The sequence below is a fragment of the Hippocampus bargibanti genome, linkage group LG08, assembly GCF_051943395.1.
Source record: "Hippocampus bargibanti isolate YZ-2025 linkage group LG08, ASM5194339v1, whole genome shotgun sequence".
Lineage (NCBI taxonomy): Eukaryota > Metazoa > Chordata > Actinopteri > Syngnathiformes > Syngnathidae > Hippocampus > Hippocampus bargibanti.
Genome location: NC_142741.1, coordinates 11,156,446 through 11,162,169, shown reverse-complemented (window position 1 = coordinate 11,162,169; position 5,724 = coordinate 11,156,446). Strand labels below are relative to the sequence as shown.

The 5,724-nt window shown below is 43.2% G+C and overlaps 1 pseudogene across 1 annotated transcript; it reads left to right on the top strand.

Moving 5' to 3' along the window:
• The first annotated feature begins 556 nt into the window (after positions 1-556).
• Positions 557-5,374, top strand: LOC148894549 (uncharacterized; annotated as a pseudogene). The gene is made up of 2 exons (XR_016115793.1): positions 557-1,563; positions 2,407-5,374. The product of XR_016115793.1 is annotated as an uncharacterized LOC148894549 (transcript).
• Positions 5,375-5,724: the final 350 nt, after the last annotated feature.

Genomic DNA, 5,724 nt, shown 5'->3' with positions numbered 1-5,724 from the left:
CTGAGAAAGGCCCAACAGATGATGTATTTCCTGAGGCTGCTAAAGAAGCATGGCCTGACACAGGAGGTGCTATAATTGCTACACGGCTGTCATTGAATCCATCCTGTGTTCTTCCATCACCGTTTCTTCAGGGCCACCACAAAAATGGACAAAATCTGACTTCAACGGACAGTTAGGACGGTGGAAAAAAAATAATTGGCACCGCCCTACCCACTCTGGAGGACTTGCACACTGCAAGAATCCAAACAAGGCCGCGGAAAATCCTACTGGACCCTCCGCACCCTTCCCAACACCTTTTCCAGCTACTCCCCTCAGGCAGGCGCTACCGATCTATGCGCACCAAATCCAGCAGACATTTAAACAGCTTCTTCCCCCAACCCATTAAGTCTTTAAACAGTAACCCAAATAGAACTGTATCGTGCCTCTTTGCAATTTTTTGATGACGATAGAAGTGCTGCGTGTTCTACCGGAAACAAATTCATTGTGAGTTCTACACACTTGGCAGTAAGGATGATTCTGATTCTGATTCTGATTCTGATTCTGATTCTGATTCTGATTCTGATTCTGATTCTGATAAGATTGGGATGTCTCTCATCCCTTTAATGCACCCAGTAACCTGCTAACATGATAACGGGTCCACTGTAGCAACCTCCATTCTCGGAAGTGAGGCTGGATACAAATTCATTAGACATTTTATGAAACAAACTTTTAACTAGTTTGCATTTAAAAATGAATGAATTGAATGAAATGAATTAATTGCATTTAAAAATTAATTCCAAAGGCGGTTAACACCCATGTCAATGTTTATATTTTTAAAAAGATTTCCGGTATAATTTCCGGTACAAAATGTGATCTCAATTTTGCCCTGGGATACATTTGGTTGGATTTGTATAACCCTGCGGTACTTTCATATCAATGAGCAGGTTCGCTTCATAATTTGTTCCAAGATGGCACCAACACGAATGGCAACCTCCCTCATGCGCTCCCTAGTATTGTTCCTGTCTTTTTTTTTCGCTTTTCTGTGACCTTACGTGGCATAGTTACACGAGGTAAGAGGTACTGAGCATTGGGGAATCCACGCTTGACTCTTTTCACCGACAATAAAAATCACAAGGTTTTTCGGGGATGATCGCGAGCGGCGCAGCAGCTCTGTACGGAGCTTTGAGAGGCCGACAGAGGAGGGGAAAGCGAGCCGGCGTTAGTTATGGCAGCGACGTTTTCGAATGCCGCTCCCATCGATACATCTCGCTAATGTACGCTCTCTGCCAAATAAAATGGATGAATTTCTTCTCCTCACAAAGACCAATAAAACACTTGCACGTTCTGATGTACTCTTCACTGAGACCTGGCTCAGTTACCGCCATCCAGATTCCGCACTTCACCTACCCGGCTTCCGTCTCCTCAGAGCCGACCACGACAAGGAGCAACCGGGGAAATCTAAAGGTGGTGGAAAATGCTTCTATATCAACGAAGAACGGTGCACTGATGTCATGATACTCGACTCACACTGCAGCCTTATCTTGGAGTCACTGTCTCCCAACTGCAAGCTTGTCTACTCGCCGCGTGAGTTCGCCTCCTTTTTTCTCGTCGCTGTGGACATTTCGCCACAAGCTAACGCTAATTTGTGTATACAAACGCTAGTTGACCATGTAAACAAACTCGAACTAAAATATCCAGGTTCACCTCTGATCATTTTTGCCAATTTTAATAGAGCACATGTAAACCGCAAACTTCCCAAATATAAGCAGCATATTGACTGTTTCACCAAAGGAGAAAACATTCTATATCACTGTTACTGTAAGGAGCATACCGATCGGCTGCGCATGCGGTATTGCGTCTTTCTGACCACTACTTAACACACATACATGTAATTCCCACATCCACACAGAAACTCAAATGTGTAAAACCGGATGTCAAGACTGTAAAGAAAACAGTTAAAGCAAAGTTAGCTCTACAAGAATGCTTAGACTGCACTGATTGGGGCGTAATTGAAACTTCAATGAGCACACAGGATGAATACACAGACACTGTAATATCATACATTAGTTTCTGTGCGGACAACCAAGTCCTTCTGCTCTATCAACAACAACAAGCCATGGTTCACTCCCAAACTCGGCAGTTAAGGATAGAGGAAGAAACCACAATTAGAATCATAGATAAAGCACTTTACAAACATGCCCAAAACCATCTGACAAAGGAAATTAACATTGCAAGGAAAAGTTATGCGGATAACAAACAGTTCTCTGCTAATGACTCTGCATCGGTGTAGAATGGCCTGAGAACAATAACAAACTATTGTTTACCATCCCCCAAGCAGTGAACAACAAGGGAATGGCTGATTAGCTAAACACATTTTTTCTTGCTGATTTGAAAAAGACACCTCAATTTCCCTTGTCTGCCCACCAGTACCAGAAACTACAGTATCTGCGCCCTCTGCCCTCCACATCCACGAACTGGACGTGATACGGCTCTAAAAGCAGCAGAAGACCAAGAAAGCTGCGGCACCTGACAGTGTGTCCCCTTCCTGCCTGAAAGTCAGCGCTAACCAGCTGGCTCTGGTCTTCACACAAATCTTCAACAGATCCCTGGAGAAGTGTGGAATCCATCCTCTTTCAAACAGTCTACCATCATGCCAGTTCACAAGACAACATCAGGATTGAACGATTTTAGGCCTGTCGCTCTGACGTCTGAGGTCAAGAAATCCTTTGAACGCCTTGTGCTGAACCACCAAAAGAACATCACCAGATCTCTCCTGGACCCTCTTCAATTTGCCTGTTGGGCAAACAGTTCTGTTGGTAATGCAGTCAATATAGGGCTGCACCATATCCACGAGCACATTGACAACACAGGGACCTACGCAAGGATCCTGTTTGTGGATTTTAGAGCTGCGTTCAACAATGATCTACCAGTGGAACCACAGCTTGACGTGACAGACATAACAGGTGAGACTTGGAAAAATATCATCATTAACATGAAACACTATCAGTGGAGACCCACAGGGAAGCGTCCTCTCTCCACTGTGCTTCTCCCTCTCCACGAACGATTTCACCTCAACGCACCCAGCTGTCAAATTCATAAAGTTCCCAGACTGCACCACGGCCATCGGTCTCATCAAAGACGGTGACGAGTCTGCGTACTGAAGGAAATAGATACATTTATTTAGATATATTAAACATTGCTCAAGATAAAACCTTAAAATAGTAAGTTTGATCAGTATCAATATTGCGTTGCTTGTAATCGATAGATAACAGAACAAAGAGGTGGTGTTTGGTTGGAGACATATGTTTCAGGTGCCAGAAGATCTGAGGAGAGCCGGCTGGCAGACACAAAGGAAGTGTGAAATGACAACAGAACCAAATGCTGGACAACGCAGATGAAAGGAACTGACCAAACACTAACTCAGCAGGACGCAACTTTTGATCTACCTTCCACCAACGCCTGGAAGTCGGAGAACTACCTGGAAGCAGACACGTGAACCAGATCCCAGAAGGACCAAATGGGAACTTGATTTCTTTGTGTGGGCCACATTTGAATATGAATGTGGTACACCTTTAAATCTGGGCTCCTCAGTCTCAGTCTTCGTCTTTCGTCTCTCTAACTGATTTGGGGCACACAAATATTTTCTGTGTCAGGGAGCTGAGACCCAGAATTCTGCATTAGATCAATTTGTTAGGAATAAATCATCTGTGAGTAACTTGCCGGCTTCTTTGGTGATCTCTCTCACAATGAACATGCCAATTATTAGGTTATAACGTTGCGCAATAAGGTAAATATTTAATTCCGTTCAAAATTGTTAATAAGATGAAATGTAACTGGTAATGCTAATATTAGCTTGTAATATTTTAACCTAACAGTACTTACAAAAAGTGGAGCAGCTCGAGCTCTGGTTCTGCCGTCACAGAGTTAAACATGCTCAAAACGGTAGAGATGAGTGTGGACTTCAGGAAACATTCATCATCAAAGCTGCCCCTCACACTAACCAACTGCCCCATGCCATTCGTCAAGACCTTCACGTTCCTGGGAATCACAGTCTCCAAGGGCATGAAGTGGGAGGTCAACACCAACTCCACCCTGAGAAAGAACCAACAGAAGATGTACTTCCTGAGGCTGCTTAAGAAACATGGCCTGCCACAAGAGGTGCTATGACAGTTCTACATGGCAGGCATTGTAGGCCTGTGTTCTTCCTTCATGGATTGGTTCTAGGCCGCCACAAAAATGGACAAAATCCAATCTTCAATGGACAGTTAGGATGGCGGAAAAAAAATCATTGGTACCAGCCTACCCGATCTCGAGGATTTGTACACTGCAAGAACGAAGACAAGTGCACTGAAAATCCAACTGGACCCTCCGTACCCTGCCCACCACCTTTCCAGCAATTACCCCCAGGCAGGCGATACAAATAAATGTGCATCAAATCCAGCAGACATTCAGACAGTAACTAAAATATAACTGTATAGTGCAGGGGTGGGCAAACTTTTTGACTCGCGGGCCGCATTGGGTTCTAAAATTTGACAGAGGGGCCGGGCCAGGAGCATTTGGAGGGAGTGTTTGGGCCGGAAATACTAAACCTAAAGCATTAAAGGACAACCGACACCACCGGACAAGTTATGTCCATAATTTATAAAATCACTTCAAATGACTTCGACTGAGCGTATTTTACAAAGATTCCACAGCATATAGCTATAGTATACGTTTTAAGACTTGCGCTGAATATTCATGAAGTCTTGTTTTCGAGTTGATGACGATCCCCATGTGACGTCACGTTTGGACCGCCCCTGACCGAGAAAGCGACACACAATGCATTTTGGGTTTGTTTGGTCTGAAAACTTCGTGTTGATGGCGAAATTAGAAGGAAAACACATAACTCTTTGAACTCTTTCAACAGTAGCCAAAATGGAACTGTATAGTGCCACTTAGCAGTTTTTTTTGACAGCGATACTAGTGCAGCGTGTTCTACCGGAAACAAATTCCTTGTGTGTTCTACATACTTGGCAATAAAGATGATTCTGATTCTGATTCTGATTCTGATTCTGATTCTGATAAATAACGCCATGGTGAATCGTTGTGTGTTGCACCAAGACAACTATTTGATATTCGCTGACACAAATTCCCAGCTGACAAATCAGCCCATTTCCAACAGAGCTTGGGCGCAATCTTCTGCATTTTCTGGGTGCTACATTGCTGTCATTGACGACTCAAATTGATATGGGAGGACTCCTTGAATCAACTGCAAACATTTATGCTTTCCTCTTCAGAACTATTTGAATCATATGATTAACAAGAAAACATCTTCTCCAAATCTGAAGCCATTGTTTTGATTCTCGAGCAAGGCAAGACGTCTTGGCGTGACGTCACGAACAAGGGGGTGGGACCTTCTGAAACTGGCCATTTCCGGATTCATTTTGAAGTCATTTTTATTGGTGTTTTTCATTTAACTAAAATTATCAGCCTGCCTGATTTGGGTATTTTAGATGCTATAAAACGTTTTTCTGATGTCAGTGGGAAACAGAAAAAAAATGGTGCCGGTTGTCCTTTAAATGTAGTGTGTACAAACCTCATAGCACAGTAAGAACACTACAACCCAATTTATTAACTGTCTTTCAAATGTGAAAAATATCCCTGATCACTTAATAAATTTGTCTCAAGGAATATGGCGTTTACGTAGGAGGAAATGGAAATAGATTAAAATAACATATGCACTGTGATTTATCAAGATTGCGTCTG